This window comes from Zea mays, chromosome 3, assembly GCF_902167145.1.
Source record: "Zea mays cultivar B73 chromosome 3, Zm-B73-REFERENCE-NAM-5.0, whole genome shotgun sequence".
In the NCBI taxonomy this organism is placed as follows: Eukaryota; Viridiplantae; Streptophyta; class Magnoliopsida; order Poales; family Poaceae; genus Zea; species Zea mays.
Window position 1 is genome coordinate 205331557 of NC_050098.1, and position 20222 is coordinate 205351778.

Below are 20222 nucleotides of genomic sequence, written 5' to 3' on the forward strand. Positions count from 1 at the left end.
GTTCTTTTGGGATCTTCTACGAGCCATCACTTCGAGTTGTTAGACTCAAGATGAAGTGCCTAGCTCTGATACCAATTGAAAGTCGCCTAGAGGGGGGGGGTGGATAGGCGAAACCTGAAAATTAAAACTTTATCCCCCAACTAGATCCTTTGATTAGTGGTTAGAACAAGATGAACAATTATCGGAGTATAAAAACTAAGTTCTTGCTGGTAAAGAGTATAGCTTTCAAATAAAGCGGAAGTGATAAATCAATACAACTAATAATTCTATGATAACAAAGCAAGAAAGCTTAGATGAAAAAGAGCACTAACTCAAGTTCTTTTCTTGCGGAGTGTTGCTTCACTTAAATGAGATTTTAACTTGAAGCAACACCAAATGATATGAGCAAAGAATAGTGCAAGAGAACTTAGAGTAAGGGAAAGCAAACAAATCACAAGCAAAAGCACAATGAACACGGGTGATTTGTTTTACCGAGGTTCGGCCCTCGAAGGCCTAGTCCCCGTTGAGGAGTCCACTTAAGGACGGGTCTTTTTCAACCCTTTCCCTCTCTCCCGATCACACAAGGATCGGCGAGCTCTTCTTCTTCTCAAGGATCACTCTCGATCCCACAAGGACCACCACAATCTTTGGTGTCTCTTGCTAGCTTTTACAAGCCTCCAACACTTTGGAGGAAGTTCGAATGGGAGTCAAAAACTCCACGCGCAAATGAACACAAAGATGTAGAACACACTATCTCTCAATGAATCTCACAAGGCGCTAGGACTAAACTCAATTGAGTAGCTCTCAATTGCTTGCTCTCTCTTTTGTGGCACTTGTGTTGGTTGTAGTGGACTAAATCTTGTGTATAGGATGGATCAATGAATATAGGTGGTTGGGAGGGCTTGAGTATGTCAACTAGATGACTTGGAATGTTGCTTGGACTCCCACCACTGAAGTGGCTGGTTGGGGTGGTATTTATAGCCACCATCCAAAAACTAGCCGTTGATGAAGTCTGCTGGCGATGGGCGCACCGGACAGTCCGGTGCACACCGGACTTGTCCGGTGCCCCAGCCACGTCATCCTATCCGTTGGGGTTGGAGCTGGTCGACCGTTGGAGGCTTTGTCCTCATGTGGCACCGGACAGTCCGGTGCACACCGGACAGTCCGGTGCCTCTCTGATCCTCTGCTCTGACTCCTGCCGCGTGTACTGTTCTGCACTGTTTACTGTCAGAGTCGACCGTTGGGCACAGATGACCGTTGCTCCGCTGGCACACCGGACAGTCCGGTGCACACCGGACAGTCCGGTGAATTTTAGCGGAGCAGTCTTCGTGAAATCCCGAGGCTGCCGAGTTCCTGAGGCCGCGTTCCGTTGGAGCACCGGACACTGTCCGGTGTACACCGGACAGTCCGGTGAATTATAGCGCGCCGGCCCCAGACTTTCCCGAAGGTGGCGAGTTTGAGTCTGAGTTCCCTGGTGCACCGGACAGGTACTGTTCACTGTCCGGTGGCACACCGGACAGTCTGGTGCGCCAGACCAGGGGTGCCTTCAGTTGCCCCTTTGCTCCTTTCTTTTGACTTTTGTCTTGTTCTTTTTATTGGTTTTATGTTGAGTCTTGGGCACCTGTAGAACATATAATCTAGAGCAAACTAATTAGTCCAATTGTTTGTGTTGGACATTCAATCACCAAAATCATTTAGGAAAAGGTTTAAAGCCTATTTCCCTTTCAATCGGGCGTGACATAACTGGTATCAAAGTCTTGCTGACTGTAGGATCGCTATCCTAGAGTAGCATTGGTTGTTTAAAGGACTTATGGACTATTACTTCACCTCATCCTTGATGTTGCTTCAAAGTATTAGCCACATCGACTAATTCTATATTATGCTTCTATATATCACCTTGCCAAATGTATTTTATTCTAGTATTGTCTATGCTTCACCTATTCATTCAATTAGATCTGATCTCACTCTTGTGCTTGCGACATCTTTGTAGATGCCCCCTGACCATAACCTTCTTGTCTTTTGGGATTATTTCCTCTTTCGTCATTCATTTGACACCATTTGGCAATCTCTATTCCTTTGGTACTGAAATGCTCGTACCCCTAGATTCTCCAATACTCTTGTTTCAAGTACCTATATCTGAATCTCTACTGCCTACTTAAACACTTCAATTTATATGTCCATGAACTTCTTGTCTTCTGAGATCACTTCCTATTCCGTTGTTAAGTTGTTATCCTCGGGCTTTTTCTATTCCCTTGTCTTGGTATGCCCGTATCCTTGGAATCTTGCATACTGAGTCGCCTAGAGGAGGGATGGATAGGCGGAAACTAAAATTTACAAACTTTAAACACAACTACAAGCCGAGGTTAGCATTAGAAATAAAATGGAGTCCAAAAGAGAGGGCGAAAACAAATCAACCAAGAAATAAAGCGAGTGACACGGTGATTTGTTTTACCGAGGTTCGGTTCTTGCAAACCTAGTCCCCGTTGAGGTGGTCACAAAGACCAGGTCTCTTTCAACCCTTTCCCTCTCTCAAACGGTCACTTAGACCGAGTGAGCTTTCTTCTCAATCAAATGGGTCACTTAGACCCCACAAGGACCACCACACAATTGGTGTCTCTTGCTTTGATTACAAGTGCTTTGAAGAACAAGAATGGGAAGAAGAAAGCGATCCAAGAACAAGAGCTCAAAGAACACGAGCAAAACTCTCTCTCTCTAGTCACTATTTGCTTAGAGTGGATTTGGAACTTGGAGAGGCTTTGATTCTATTGAATTGTGTCTTGTATTGATTGCAATAGCTCTTGTATTGAATGTGAAGTCTGAAAAACTTGGATGCTTGAAGTGGTGGTGGTTGGGGGGTATTTATAGCCCCAACCACCAAACCAACCGTTGGGGAGGCTGTCTGTCGATGGGCGCATCGGACAGTCCGGTGCGCCAGCCACGTCACCCAACCGTTTGGGTTCTAACGGTTTCGACTGTTGGAGCTCTGACATCTTGGGGGCACCGGACAGTCTGGTGCGCCTTCTGGCGCTGCTCTGACTCTGCGCGAACTGTTCACTTTTTGCAGGTGACCGTTGGAGTTGACCGTTGCGCTCGATAGCCGTTGCTCCGCTGTCACACCGGACAGTCTAGTGACCCACCAGACAGTCCGGTGAATTATAGCAGAGCGGCTCTCCAGAAACCCGAGGGTGAAGAGTTTGAGTCGATCGCCCCTGGTGCACCGGACACTGTCCGGTGGCACACCGGACAGTCCGGTGCGCCAGACCAGGGTTCTCTTCGGCTTCTTTTGCTCCTTTCTTTTGAACCCTAACTTTAATCTTTTTATTGGTTTTTGTTGAACATTTGGCACCTGTAGAATATATAATCTAGAGCAAATTAGTTAGTCCAATAATTTGTGTTGGGCATTTCAACCACCAAAATTATTTAGGAAAATGTTTGACCCTATTTCCCTTTCAATCTCCCCCTTTTTGGTGATTGATGCCAACACAAACCAAAGCAAATATATAAGTGCGGGGTTGAACTAGTTTGCATAAGGCAAGTGCAAAGGTTGCTTGGAACTAAACCAATTTACTATATATACATGGATTGCTTTCTTTCTTTTAACATTTTGGACCACGCTTGCACCACTTGTTTTGTTTTTGCAACTCTTTTTGGAAAATCTTTTCAAAGTCTTTTGCAAATAGTCAAAGGTATAGGAATAAGATTTCGAGAAGCATTTTCAAGATTGTGAAATTTTCTCCCCTTGTTTTAAATGCTTTTCCTTTGACTTAAACAAAACTCCCCCTAGATGAAATTCTCCTCTTAGTGTTCAAGAGGGTTTTACCAATATGAAAGAGATTTAGATACCAATTGAAAACTTCTTTTAAAAAACTTTGAAATTGGTGGTGGTGCGGCCCTTTTGCTTTGGGCTATATTTCTCCCCCTTTGGCAGTAATCGCCAAAAACGGAATCTTTTGAGAGCCCTTGTTACTTTCTCCTCAATGGTATGAGTAATAAGAGTGAAGATTATACCAAAGTGGAGAGCGGTGCGGAGTGACGGCAAAGGGTAAATAATACCGATAGAGTGGAGTGGAAGCCTTGTCTTCGTCGAAGACTCCATTTCCTTTCAATCTATGACTTAGTAGAAATTTACTTGAAAACACATTAGTCATAGGCATAAAAGAGATATGATCAAAGGTACATAAATGAGCTATGTGTGCAAAGTATCAATCAAAGTTCTGAGAATCAAGAATGTTTAGCTCATTCCTAAGTTTGGTAAAGACTTTCTCATCTAAAGGTTTGGTAAATATATCGGCTAATTGATCTATTGTGCTAACATAAACAATCTCGATATCCCCCCTTTGTTGGTGATCTCTCAAAAAGTGATACCGAATGGCTATGTGCTTAGTGTGGTTGTGTTCAACGGGATTATCCGCCATGTGGATTGCACTCTCATTGTCACATAGGAGAGGGACTTTGCTCAAATTGTAGCCATAGTCCCTAAGGGTTTGCCTCATCTAAAGCAATTGCGCGCAACAATGGCCTGGGGCAATGTACTCGGCTTCAGCGGTAGAAAGAGCTACCGAGTTTTGTTTCTTTAAAGCCCAAGACACTAGGGATCTTCCCAGAAACTGACAAGTCCCTGATGTGCTCTTCATATCAATTTTACACCCTGCCCAATCAGCATTTGAATATCCTATTAAGTCAAAGGTGGATCCCTTGGGGTACCAAAGACCAAACTTCGGTGTATAAACTAAATATCTCATGATCTTTTTCACGACCCTAAGGTGAACTTCCTTAGGATCGGCTTGAAACCTTGCACACATGCATACAGAAAGCATAATATCCGGTCGAGATGCACATAAATAAAGTAAAGATCCTATCATCGACCGATATACCTTTTGATCTACGGATTTACCTCCCGTGTCGAGGTCGAGATGCCCATTAGTTCCCATGGGTGTCTTGATGGGCTTGGCATCCTTCATTCCAAACTTTGTAAGTATGTCTTGTATATACTTGGTTTGGCTGATGAAGGTGCCCTCTTGGAGTTGCTTAACTTGAATTCCTAGGAAATACTTCAACTCCCCCATCATAGACATCTCAAATTTTTGAATCATTATCCTACTAAACTCTTCACAAGTAGATTTGTTAGTAGACCCAAATATGATATCATCAACATAAATTTGGCATACAAACAAATCATTTGCAATGGTTTTAATAAAGAGTGTAGGATCGGCTTTTCCGACTTTGAAGCCATTAGTGATAAGGAAATCTCTTACGCATTCATATCATGCTCTTGGGGCTTGCTTGAGCCCATAAAGCGTCTTTGAGAGTTTATACACATGGTTAGGGTACTCACTATCTTCAAAGCCGGGAGGTTGCTCAACATAGGCCTCTTCCTTGATTGGTCCATCGAGGAAGCACTTTTCACGTCCATTTGATAGAGCTTAAAGCCATGGTAAGTAGCATAGGCAAGTAATATACGAATTGACTCAAGCCTAGCTACGGGTGCATAGGTTTCACCAAAATCCAATCCTTCGACTTGTGAATATCCCTTAGCCACAAGTCGGGCTTTGTTCCTTGTCACCACACCATGCTCATCTTGCTTGTTGCGGAATACCCACTTGGTTCCTACAACATTTTGGTTAGGACGTGGAACTAAATGTCATACCTCATTCTTCGTGAAGTTGTTGTGTTCCTCTTGAATGCTAACACCCAATCCGAATCTCTTAATGCGTCCTCTACCTTGTATGGCTCAATAGAGGAAACAAAGGAGTAATGTTCACAAAAATGAGTGACACGAGATCGAGTGGTTACCCCCTTATGAATATCGTTGAGGATGGAGTTCACGGGGTGATCTCTTTGAATCGCTTGGTGGACTCTTGGGTGTGGCGGTCTTTGACCCTGTACTTCTTGATCATCTTCCTTGTCTTTGTCATGGTCATCTCCCCCTTGATCACTGCTCTCCTCTTGAGGTGGCTCATCTTCTTGATCTTCTTCTTCATTATCTTGAGCCTGATCCTCATCTTGGGTTGGTGGATATGCTTGATTGGAAGATGATGGTTGATCTTGTGCTTATGAAGGCTCTTCGGATTCCTTAGGACACACATCCCCAATGGACATGTTCCTTAGTGCGACGCATGGAGCCTCTTCATCATCTAGCTCATCAAGATCAACTTGCTCTACTTGAGAGCCATTAGTCTCATCAAACACAATGTCACAAGAAACCTCAACTAATCCAAAGGATTTGTTGAAGACTCTATATGCCCTTGTGTTTGAGTCATAACCAAGTAAAAAGTCTTCTACAGGCTTAGGAGCAAATTTAGATTTTCTTCCTCTTTTAACAAGAATAAAACATTGGCTACCAAAGACTCTAAAATATGAAACATTGGGCTTTTTACCGGTGAGGAGTTCATATGATGTCTTCTTGAGGATTCGGTGAAGGTAGAGCCGGTTGATGGAGTAGCAAGCGGTGTTAATCGCCTCAGCCCAAAACCGGTTCGGAGTCTTGTACTCATCAAGCATGGTCATCGCCATGTCAAGTAGAGTTCTACTCTTCCTCTCCACTACACCATTTTGTTGAGGTGTGTAGGGAGAAGAGAACTCATGCTTGATGCCCTCCTCCTCAAGAAAGCCTTCAATTTAAGAGTTCTTGAACTCCGTCCCATTGTCGCTTCTTATCTTTTTGATTCTCAATCCGAACTCATTTTGAGCCCGTCTTAAGAATCCCTTCAAAGTTTCTTGGGTCTGAGATTTTTCCTGTAAAAAGAATACCCAAGTGAAGCGAGAATAATCATCCACAATTACAAGATAATACTTACTCCCGCTGATGCTTATGTAAGCGATTGGGCCCAATAAATCCATGTGGAGTAGCTCAAGCGGTCTGTCGGTCGTCATGATGTTCTTGTGTGGATGGTGGGTACCAACTTGCTTCCCTGCTTGACATGCGCTACAAACCCTGTCTTTCTCAAAATAAACATTGGTTAGTCCCAAAATGTGTTCTCCCTTTAGAAGCTTGTGAAGATTCTTCATCCCGACATGTGCTAGTCGGCGATGCCAGAGCCAACCCATATTAGTCTTAGCAATTAAGCAAGTATCGAGTTCAGCTGTATTAAAATCAACTAAGTATAGTTGACCCTCTAATATTCCCTTAAATGCTACTGAATCATCACTTCTTCTAAAGACAGTAACACCTATATCCGTAAAAAGACAGTTGTAACCCATTTTGCATAATTGAGAAACTGAAAGCAAATTGTAATCTAAAGAATCTACAAGAAAAACATTGGAAATGGAATGGTCAGGTGATATAGCAATTTTACCAAGTCCTTTGACCAAACCTTGATTTCCTTCCCCGAATGTGATAGCTCTTTGGGGATCATCGTTTTTCTCGTAGGAGGAGAACATCCTTTTCTCTCCTGTCATGTGGTTTGTGCATCTGCTATCAATGATCCAACTTGAGCCTCCAGATGCATAAACCTACAAAACAAGTTTAGGCCTTGTTCTTAGGTACCCAAACGGTCTTAGGTCCTTTCACATTAGAAACAAGCACCTTGGGTACCCAAACACAAGTCTTGGAGCCCTTGTGTTTGCCCCCAACATATTTGGCTACTACTTTGCCTGATTTGTTAGTTAAAACATAAGAAGCATCAAAAGTCTTAAATGAAACATTAGGCTCATTTGATGCAACAGGATATTTCTTTTTAGGCATTTTAACATGGGTAGAATGCCTAGAACTAGATGTCTCATTCTTATACATAAAAGCATGATGAGAACCAGAATAAGACTTCATAGAATGAATTCTCCTAATTTTATGCTCAGGATAACCAACATGATATAAAATGTAACCCTCGTTATCCTATGCCATGGGAGCCTTGCCCTTAACAAAATTGGACAATCTCTTAGGGGCATTAAGCTTGACATTGTCTCCTTGTTGGAAGCCAATGACATCCTTAATGTCAGGGTGTCTCTCATTATAGAGCATGCTTCTAGCAAATTTAAATTTTTCATTCTCTATCTCATGCTCATTAATTTTAGCAGTTAGTTGAGCTATGTGATCATTTTGTTCTTTAATTAAGGCTAGGTGATCATGAATAGCATCAACATTAATATCTCTACATCTAGTACAAATAGAAACATGATCAACACTAGATGTAGAGGGTTTGCAAGATTTTAATTCATCAATCTTAGCATGTAAAATGGCGTTCTCATTTTTAAGATTGGTAATAGAGATATTGCAAACATTTAAATCTTTAGCCTTAGAAATTAATTTGTCATTTTCAATTTTAAGGCTAGAAAGTGATTCATTCAACTTATCAATCTTAGCAATTAAACTAGCATTATCATTTTTAAGATTGACAAGAGAATCATCACAACCATTTAACTTCTCAACCTTAGCAAGTAATTTGGCATTCTCAGTTCTAAGGTTAGAGACAGTGTCATGGCAAATGCTAAGCTCACTAGTTATTTTTTCACATTTCTCTATTTACTGAGCATAAGCATTTTTCACTTTAACATGCCTTTTGTTTTCCTTAATAAGGAATTCCTCTTGGCTATCCAAGAGTTCATCCTTCTCATGAATGGCACCTATCAATTCATTCAATTTTTCTTTTTGTTGCATATTTAAGTTGGCAAAAAGAGCAAGCAAATCATCTTCATCGACACTAGAGCTACCCTCATCACTAGATGTCGTATATTTAGTGGAGGCTCTAGATTTTACCTTCTTCTTTTTGTCGTCCTTTGCCATGAGGCACTTGTGGCCGACGTTGGGGAAGAGGAGGCCTTTGGTGACGACGATGTTGGCGGCATCCTCATCGGAGGAGGAGTCGGTGGTGCTTTCGTCGGAATCCCATTCCCGACACACGTGGGCATCACTGCCCTTCTTCTTGTAATATCTTTTCTTCTCCTTCTTCTTCCCCCTCTTGTCGTTGTCCCTGTTACTATCACTAGATATAGGACATTTAGCAATAAAGTGACCGGGCTTACCACATTTGTAGCACACTTTCTTGGAGCGGGGTTTGTAAGCCTTCTCCCTCCTTTGCTTGATGATTTGGCGGAAGCTCTTGATGATGAGCGCCATTTCCTCGTTGTCGAGCTTAGAGGCGTCGATGGGGAGCCTACTTGATGTAGACTCTTCTTTCTTTTCTTTCGTTGCTTTGAATGCAACGGGTTGCACCTCGGGTGTGGAGGTGCCGCCTTGCTCGACAATTTGTTTGGAGCCTTTGATCATCAACTCAAAGCTCACAAACTTCTCTATCACTTCCTCGGGAGACATTAGCTTATATCTAGGATCACCACGTATTAATTGAACTTGAGTAGGATTACGAAATACAAGTGATCTAAGAATAATCTTGACCATTTCGTGGTCATCCCATTTTGTGCTTTCGAGGTTGCGCACTTGGTTGACCAAGGTCTTGAGCCGGTTGTACATTGCTTGTGGCTCCTCTCCTTGGTTGAGGATGAATCGACCGAGCTCCCCCTCGATCGTCTCCTGCTTGGTGATCTTGGTCACTTCATCCCCTTCGTGCGTGGTCTTTAGTACGTCCCAAATCTCTTTGGCACTCTTTAGCCCTTGCACCTTATTATACTCCTCTCGACATAGAGAGGCAAGGAGTATAGTGGTGGCTTAGGAGTCAAAATGTCGGATTTGGGCGACCTCGTCCGAATCATATGCTTCATCCCCCACGGATGGTACCTGCGCTCCAAACTCAACAATGTCCCAAATGCTAGCGTGGAGTGAGGTTAGATGATGCCTCATTTTATCTCTCCACATACAATAATCTTCACCATAAAAAACCAGTGGTTTGCCTAATGGGACGGAAAGTAAGGGAGTGCGTTTGGAAATGCGGGGATAGCGTAGGGGGATCTTACTAAACTTCTTGCGCTCATGGCACTTAGAAGTGACAGACGGAGCATCGGAACCGGAGGTGGATGGCGACGAAGAGTCGGTCTCATAGTAGACCACTTTCTTCAACTTTTTCTTATTGTCGCCACTCCAATGCGACTTGATGCGGGGAGGTGATTCCTCCATTCCTTTGGCGCCAGACTCCTTTGATGGAGCCTTCCCGTGGCTTGTGGTCGTTTCCATATCCCTCTTGGCGGATCCTCCCGACATCACTTCGAGTTGTTAGACTCTAATAAAGTACCAGGCTCTGATACCAATTGAAAGTCGCCTAGAGGGGGGTGGATAGGCGGAAACTGAAATTTACAAACTTTAAACACAACTACAAGCCGGGGTTAGCGTTAGAAATAAAATGGAGTCCAAAAGAGAGGGCGAAAACAAATCAACCAAGAAATAAAGCGAATGACACGGTGATTTGTTTTACCGAGGTTCGGTTCTTGCAAACCTAGTCCCCGTTGAGGTGGTCACAAAGACTGGGTCTCTTTCAACACTTTCCCTCTCTCAAACGATCACTTAGACCGAGTGAGCTTTCTTCTCAATCAAACGGGTCACTTAGACCCCACAAGGACCACCACACAATTGGTGTCTCTTGCTTTGATTACAAGTGCTTTGAAGAACAAGATTGGGAAGAAGAAAGCGATCCAAGAACAAGAGCTCAAAGAACACGAGCAAAACTCTCTCTAGTCACTATTTGCTTGGAGTGGATTTGGAACTTGGAGAGGCTTTGATTCTATTGAATTGTGTCTTGTATTGATTGCACTAGCTCTTGTATTGAATGTGAAGTCTGAAAAACTTGGATGCTTGAAGTGGTGCTGGTTGGGGGTATTTATAGCCCCAACCACCAAACCAACCGTTGGGGAGGCTGTCTGTCGATGGGCGCACCGGACAGTCCGGTACGCCACCGAACACTGTCCGGTGTGCCAGCCACATCGCCCAACCGTTAGGTTTCTGACGGTTTTGACCGTTGGAGCTCTGACATCTTGGGGCACCGAACAGTCCGGTGTCGCACCAGACAGGCACTGTTCACTGTCCGGTGCGCCTTTTGGCGCTGCTCTGACTCTGCGCGAACTGTTCACTTTTTGCAGGCGACCGTTGGAGTTGACCGTTGCGCTCGATAGCCGTTGCTCCGCTATCACACCGTACAGTCCGGTGACCCACCGGACAATCCGGTGAATTATAGCAGAGCGGCTCTCCAGAAACCCGAAGGTGAAGAGTTTGAGTCGATCGCCCCTGGTGCACCGGACACTGTCCAGTGGCACACCGGACAGTCTGATGCGCCAGACCAGGGTTCTCTTCGGTTACTTTTGTTCCTTTCTTTTGAACCCTAACTTTAATCTTTTTATTGGTTTGTGTTGAACCTTTGGCACTTGTAGAATATATAATCTAGAGCAAACTAGTTAGTCCAATAATTTGTGTTGGGCATTTCAACCACCAAAATTATTTAGGAAATGGTTTGACCCTATTTCCCTTTCACATACTCTTATATTCTTATGTATGCTTATTTTCATACCCCAATGATTGTTCAAGACGTTTCAGTTAACATGTCCTTGACCACCCTTGTTTCTTAATGATGCATGAGCGGTCATTTTATTTTGCACATCCCTAGTAATCTCGTTATCTCCTTATAACTTCCTTCGGTAATGAATTTTTACTTCAACTCTTATGTCGAAACCTCACTTATCTTACCCATGATTGTTTTCTCCACTTCGTCACTTTGCGAGTCTTGCCCTAACTCTGTCCATGGATTATGTTTTTCATCATTATCACCATTACCCTTATCACCTCTATATCTTACCTTGATGTTTATCTTATACCGGCCCTTTAAAATCTCCTTTTTTCCATGTCAATCTGAGCGTGGTGCTTTACCTACTTTCCATTGGCCTTATCCTCTTCCTCATCGCTCGCGAGTTTTCAACTCCACCCTTTGTTGTGCCTCTGTTTAGTGTTGCCTTGACCTTTCCCATCTCTCGACCATACCCCGGTGATTACATTATGTCTGTTATCTAAAATCTCCAATCTCCAATCCCAATTTGAGAGCGGTGTTCTACTTTTCTCACCCTTGGCAATATCCTCTTCTTTACCACGTGTAAGCCTTGATGCAACTCCATTCTTTGTTGTACTTATACCACTGGCTCTTATGTGCCTTCATCTTTTCCCTTATGCCCTTGCCTATTATCGCATTTGACCCTTGCGATATTTATGTCTTCTACCTAAATTCTTACATTGAACTTATCCTTTAAAAGCCTCCCCTTTATTTCGACCTAGTTTGAGAGCTGTGAGTTACCTATCTCTCCCTTGATTCCTTTTCACTCCTTGTCGCCTTACAAGTTTTGTCTTAATTCCATCCTTTGCTGTGTTTTTATTTGCTATCACCATCACCTTGTCATCCATCGATCTTGCTTTAACACTCATCTTTATTCCTGATCTTTTAAAAAAATCTCCTCTCTTCCATCTCAATTTAAGAGTGGCAATTTACCTATCTGGCCCTTGGACATATCCTCTTCTTTTCCGCTTGCAGGTCTTGTCTTAAATCCATCCTTTGTGGTACTTATATTCTTGGTTCTTATCCACATTTACCTCCTCTCCTACATCCTTGTATGTTATCACCTTTAAACCCTTGTAATATCTATACCCTTACCTTAACGCTTACTTTGAACCTACCCTTTAAAGCCTCCTCTTTTCTATCCGTGTACGAGGATAATGCCTCATCTTTTTCATTAGTGACTGCTCCCCCTTCTTTGACACCTTGCAAGTTTTGCCTCAAATACATCCTTTGTTGTGTGTTTGTCTGTTATCACCTTAACCCTTATCATCCCTCGATCTTTACCTTGATGCTTATCATGTACTTGCATTTTAATGCCTCCCCTCCCATTTCAGTTCAAGAGTGTTGTCTTACCCACCCTCTCTTGGTCGTTTCCTTTTCCTACGTCGCATTGCAAGTCTTAGCTTTTGTTGGACATCACCCTTACCTTAGTATTCATTAGATCTTACCTTGATGTTTACCTTAGGTCTACTTTTTGAAATCTCCTCTTTTCTATCTCAACTCGAGAGTGGTATCCAACCCATTATGCCCTTGATCGTATCCTTTTCCTGGTCGCTCACAATGCTTGATTTAACTCCATCCTTTATTATGCTCGTGCTCCTATCCTGCACGTCTTGTTTCTCTCCTTGTCCTTCGACAACCTTAGATATTAGTTATTCCTTTTTCATGAAAGACCACCATCGAGTTAACATTAACGTGTAGCAACGAGATGTTTGTTGTTGTATGCTTGTGTTGTTTGTCATTGTGTGATGACTGATTTGCTTCTTTGTGATGAGTGTTGATGTGTTGTGGCCCTTAGTCCGCAATGGCATCAGTTTACTAGGTGAGTGCCATAGAGTTAGGTAGTTGGGTGCTCTTCCTTTTCTCTCTTTAATCCATCTATGCTTACCTTTTCTATCTATACCCTTCCCTCTTGCACCTGTCCGGTTGGCATTCTTCATCTTCTCTTAATCTGTCAAGATCAGAGTCAACAACATCTTCACCGAGTGAGTAACAATGCTCCTGTTAAGGGGGTTAGCCGCTAACCCCAATGAAGACAATGCGATCAACATCAACCAACAAGATCAAAGTGGCGCAACAGAAGCGTGTGTGGGTCCTAACCCACAGGTCCAAGGGATCCTTAAGAATTGTATCGATTGGTCCCGAGCATCTGAAGGTCAAAGCAACCAATCCACAAGTTAAGCTGACAGAGTTAAATCTGAGTTAGAAGAAGCTATGAAAGACCAATGAACCAATCTCATTTTCTTGCTAGCCTCTTCTTGAATCTCGAGTGCGAGATTCTGTTAAGGGGGGTTAGATTTGTAACACCCTGAGTTTGGGGGTATAAAATTACTTTTCTAATATCCATCAAATTCAGATGTTACCCTCTCCTTTCTTTGATTTACTTCTCTTGTTCTTAAATATTGAGGAGTTATTTTGTATTATATAAATATTAATCGTAGTAAGTTAAAGCCCTAAGGGAATAATTGTTGTTGCATCATGCTGAAATGTATTTATTTTCTGTTTGACGTGTTGTCTTGGTATGCATTCATTTAATTTATAGCTCTTTCTTGTGTATAAATCTAAATAGGAACAAAAGAAACGAATAAAATAAGAAAATATAAAAGCCCCCCATTTTCCCCAGCCAGCCCATGTGTGCCTCAGTGCGACCAGCAGCCAGCGTGGCTCACTCGTGCTCGGCCTGCGCCCATGCTCGACCGGTGCCCCTACGCTGCCAGCCTCGACACGGCTGTCTGTGGCCCCCGCACGTCCCTAGAGTGGTCGTGCGCGGCCCTGTGCCCCGGCGCGCTTCGCGCAGCCGCGGTGCAGCTCGCGTGCGCTCGCCGCGATCTCGCGGCCCCTGCACAGCAACATCAAACAGTCATGACTCTCGTGTGCGTCGTAGTTCACGCTAGTCGTTATTCACGCGCTTTAATAAAATCGTTTCACCACATCGTTCATGTTGACTAATTAATTACTTGTTTAGTGTCGATTATTTAAAACAACAGTTCAATCAAACCAAATTTATAATTTTAAGTACGCGGTCGTAAGTACCTGTTATTGTGGTTATGCCAAGTTAAGTGTTACAATTAAAATTTGTTTAGTATAAACGTGACACAATTTAGTAGTATTCGTATGTCGCGTCTTTAAAATGACTTGATTGTTTAAATGTAACAAGTCCTCTGTGATGTTTCTATAAATATAATTAGCGTCGTAAACCTATTTCATCATGTTTTAGTTGTGTTAACTTTATAATAACGTCGATTTCGTATTAGTAACATATTTTTATCATGTCACAAGTTTTAATTATTTAATTAGTTGTTCATTCGATACTTATTAAAAATGACCTTCTAATTTAAACTAGTTTATAGTTTTTAACTCGCGCTTTTATAAATAAATGTTAACTTAATGAATACCAACTTAAACGTTCTTCATTTAATACTTGTTTAGTATAATCACGTTATCTGTTAGCGATTATCACGCGTCGTCGCACTGTCTGCGTGTTGTTCGCGCGTGATGTGCTCGTGGTCTCGTGCTGATTCGCTCGTCGTTCACACTGTTTCGTGCGTCGTCCGCGCGCTATGTAGCGTGTGTCCTCGTGTCGTTCGCACGCTGTCGTGCTGTTTCGTGCATCGTAAATTCGTCTCGCTTAAAATCGCTCATATTAATCAAATTACTTATTTAACGAAGAGTTGTTTGTGTAGCATATTAATCAAAACTAAGTAATAGTTTTAATTTCATTCGATAAATATCAATTAATATAATTATGTCGAACTAAGGGCTTGTTTGGATCGCTGCCTAACTTGCTACACTTTGTCTAACTTTTTTGCCTAATGTTAGTTCTTCAATTTGAACGACTAACCTTAGGCAAAGTGTGACTCAGTTAGCCAGGAACCAAACATGCCCTAAATGTTCAAACTAATACTTGTTTAGCGTAAACGTGATAACTCCTCGATCGTAGATCCGACTATCACGTTTATTTTCCTCGCATGATCGTAGAAGCGCTCTCTATTTTATATTGCCCGTTTTTACAATGTGTTTGTTTGTATGGTGTAATGTTCTTATGCATATATATTTGTTTGTTTGTGTCTGTTTGTATTCGCTGTGCGTAGCGAATAGATCGCGATCTCTTTCCGAGCTTCGGTGAACCGACGATCAAGCTTCGACGACCAAGTGATCAAGTTCTTCAAGTTCTACGAGATTGAAGATCTTGAGCATCTGTTTGGTGAAGGCAAGCGTTCTCTGACCCATTATGTCCTACTTACTTATAATTCACTGCCCGCATTACTTAATTGAAACATAAGGTTTGACTAGCTTTGTATTTACCTTGTCCTTGATTACCTTTTGGGTTATTATGGTTAGCTCTATCCTATTGCTTTACTTTAATCAATGAACATGATGAGAATATTTATGATACGATGATGTTATCTTGATTAAGATGATGAACTTGTGATACTTTAGGGGACTCAGGCTATTTCCTGAGTACCTCTCCGTAAGGACCTGTTCGTTGAGAGACCACCCGGGATAACAATACAACCATGAGGGTGGAATGAGACGCCCTTAGTTGATTAATTAGATGAACTTGGGGTGTAGTTGGCTTTGCCGGAGCACTGTTAATGGGGATCGGGGCATGGTGCTTACTCTGCTAAGGGTTGGTGCCGAGGTTCATTCGATTTAGTTTTGTTAGTCACTCACCTTAGGGAGGAGTATTGTGTTTGTACGACTGGCGAAACCTAACGAGCAACTGCACACTAGGGGAATCTTCGTAAAGGCTACGTAGTGATACCCTGCCAGACCACCTAGGTAGTGGTCAATGGGGCGTAGCGCTCTCTAGGCAGAAAGGGAATCACGGCTCGTGGGTAAAGTATGCAACCTCTGCAGAGGAAAGAAACTAATATATTAGTCGTGCTCACGGTTAAGAGCGGCCTTAGGATCCTCTTTGATTAGAGATACAGATGGTTCGAGATGCAATGGTTCTATTGATGGTTTTGGCTATGATGATGATAATTATGTTCCTCGATGAGGAAATGGTTCACGAGTTAGTTATTGCTAAAACTTGGCTTCCGCTAGTAATAAATACCTGACCAATTAAAAGCAACTGCTTTGAGCTTAACTCCACATAAAGCTAGTCCACCTCAGCCAAACAGGACATTTGCTGAGTACGTTAATGTGTACTCACCCTTGCTTTCACAAACACCGGGTTGCCTTTGGTGCAATATATGCTCAGGTAAATAAGAAGAAGGTGTCAAGGCGGATCTCCAGGATTTCCATGACTTTGACGAGTTCGACGATTAGGCTAGCGACCTCCTCAGCCAGCTGTCTGTGGTGGGTTTATTTACGTTGGCTACGTTTCTATTCTATGTACTTTGATTTATATTATGTAAATAACTCTAGTCTGTAGTATTATTACTTACTCTTTATTATTAATCGAAGCATTGTGCTATGATGAGTCATTTATGTAATCAATGTGTACGTGAATTTCTGATCCTGACACATACATGGTTCGCATTCGGTTTACCTTTTAAAACCGGGTGTGACAAAACCATGAGCACGACACAGCGGCAAAGCAAACTACACCCCTAAGTTCCTCCAATTTATCAGGTAAGGGCGTCTCATTCCACCCTCATGGTTGTACTGTTCTTCCGGGTGGTCTCTCAACGAATAGGTTCTTACTGAGAGGCACTTGGGAAACCGCTAGAGCCCCCTAAAATGCCACCAGTTCATAATCATAATCGTAATGAATCAAAGTATCATAAAGTAATTCTCATCATGTTCTTTGATTAGGGTAAAGTGCTAGCAAGTAGTTGATTATAATAACCCAACCAAAAAAAGGTAATCAAGGACAAGATAAATAGAAAGCTAGTCAATCCTTAGGTTGATCATGGTATGCGGGACATTGAATTTATAAAGTAAATATGACATAATAGGTCAGAGGACATTTGCCTTCACCAAACTATTGCTGCTCAGGGGCTTCTTCTGCAACTTCCTCGGCGTCCGCGGACGGAACGTTATCTAAGCGAGTGCGAACATACATTCAACATTCTTGTAACAGAAAGAAACAATACATCATACAAGGAAAAACATGTGCAATACAAAATAGCGCTCGCTTATACGGACACACGAGAAAAAGAAACGCCGAGTTCGAAGCTACGATTCAGAAGTTATCGTGTATATGTAATGCAAATATGAAATAGAACATCTAATTCGACATACTCGCATTAATCAACATCCATTAAACACAACTAGAGCTATCGCCTAGTTTATTAACTTGCTACACTAACAACTTTCAGTTAGATGAGTAATTTAAATTACATTAGCGACTCTAAGCGAGATGAAATAATGGCGCAAGACGAAAAACACAGCGAGCGAAACAGCATGGCAGCACGTGCACGGTACACGCACAGCAAGCGTACGGCGCGCGGGACGACACGACACACAAAAACTAATAAATAGATAACACGTTTAAACTAAACAATTATTAATAAAGAGTGTTTCGGTTAATGTTAACCACGCTGGTGTTTAATTATAAATACGCAAATCGAAACCCTAAATTAGTTTTTAAATTGAAATGTCTCTCTAGTAACCATCGGTCAAACAAAACATTTAAATAAATTAAATAAAATGTGCAACAAGCCAACAATAGAGAATAATACTTCTAACATGTAGAAAATTTTAATACGAATTTAACACAATTTGAATGGAGTGAATCGGGTTTAAAATACACAAGATATTGTGATTTTAAAATGGACAAATTCATGCGCACCAAAAAATATCGCAGGGGGTTTTTGCAAAAAAAATACCTTCTCCTTCAGCCCTCCTTCTCCTTCCTCTTACCATGGAAAGGGAGGGAAGGGGGAGGCCAACGCGCAGGGGGAGGGGTCGGCCGGTTGGGCACTGGGCATGGTCGCGGTCGGGCGCCGGGGGGCATGCAGGCGGGCGCAGGCGAGCGCGCAGGCCATCGTGGTCGCAGGGGAGGGGGAGGGAAGGGGGCGCCGCCGCCGGAGGGAGGCGAGGGAAGGGAGAGGGGGCCTGCACGGACGAGAAAATAGAAAACACGAAGAAACCCTAGGTGCAACAATGGTGGAGGCTCACCGGAGAAGACCTCGCCGGAGCCAAGCACAAATTCACCGATTGAGGACGAACTGTCGATCGGATCGATGAATCGAAGACACCGGGACGAAGCTCTTGACGAGACGAACGCAGCGGTACCCTCGGATTCCGCCGACGACGCATGGATAGAAAGTAATGGCTTACCGGAGTTGGAACCGTCCCGAACTTCGGCGAGCAATTCCATGAGTTACGGATCTAGACTGGGGATGGAGTTTCGGAATTCGGAAATGGCTTGAGAGGATTCCAGCCATATATATATATATTGCTAGGGTTTGAAGATATTTTATTTTTCATAATTAACCTATTTTTAAAATTAAAAGTAATTTCAGAAAAAGTCTGAAATCGTTTTTAATATCCAAAAATATCTCGAAGGCTCCAAAAATCCTAGGAAAATTCATTGGCATGATTCGGCACCCAATGAACTCAAAAACAGATTTAGAACTTTTGAAAATGTTTTTAAGTACCTCAAATAAATAGATTTTGAATTTCAAAAATTAAACAATATTCGAAAAAATATGAAAATTTACGGGAAACTTATACAAGACATATTAGCTTGCTTCAAACACTTCTTGCACTTAGAAATACTATGCAACAACATGAATGCTACAACCAAGGCATTTCTAGGGCTCACGCCAACATAGAACAAAATAACTCTCTATTATTTTAATAAAAGGAAAATAAAAGTGAAGAAATGAAAGGGTAACACCTGAATTTTGAGTACAGAGCAAAGAATTTTTTATACTCCAAAATTCAGGTTGTTACAGCATGGATGGCCAAACAGTTGGCAACTACACCTTGGTATCCATTTTACTGCCTCCGTGCGCTATGTCACTAGTTATTCTAACTTTTTAAAAAGACAAAAACATCTCAAAGTTAATAAATATACATAATACAATAATCATATTTATGATACTAAAATTTATTATTATATTCTTTATCAATTAAATTTTATAATATATCTATTTGATGTCATATTTTTTTGGAATTTTATTATAATTTTCATCAAACTTAACATACTTTAACTCTTAAAAATTGGAATGACTTGTAATATGGAGCGGTTGGAGTACTAATTATTGAGTGTCTCATTATCACTTATGTTTTGTTCAAGTGTGTATTTTGATTGTGAACTTGTGCATTTTCTCCTATGCTCTTGTGGCTGCCTTGTTGCCGGTTTATGGTGAGAACAAGGATTGTGAACTTGAAGCTCATATGCACTTATAGGCCTTCTTTTGGAACGAAGAAAAACAAAGTAATTTTAGAGAACTCAAATTTTATGAAAAGTTTTCCTATTAGAACATTTGGAATAAGCCTCGAAGATATAGCTCATATGCACTTATATACCGTGAAGATATAGCTCTAGTTATTTTATCTTATCTTTCGATCGAATAAGATGACCGACAAATGGAGTATTTTGGTACCAACCTACAAGAATAGAGAGATATTCAAAATTATACTAATTAACGAAAAATTACGTTGTTGAGCCATACTATAAAGCTATAGAAGAGAGTTATTAGGCATCATCTGAGAGGAACAATAATAAGCTTTATGAACCAATTTAGTATCATATCAGGAAGATCACCCATGAAAGCCATTTTTCAATAGGACAAGTCTACACATGGGATTTCGTTAACTTCGAAAAGACATGATAAAACACCAAAAAAAATATTATATGGTGGAAGTTAGACAAACATAAAGTACCAACAAAGTGTGTTGGACTAATTAAGAACATGTACAATA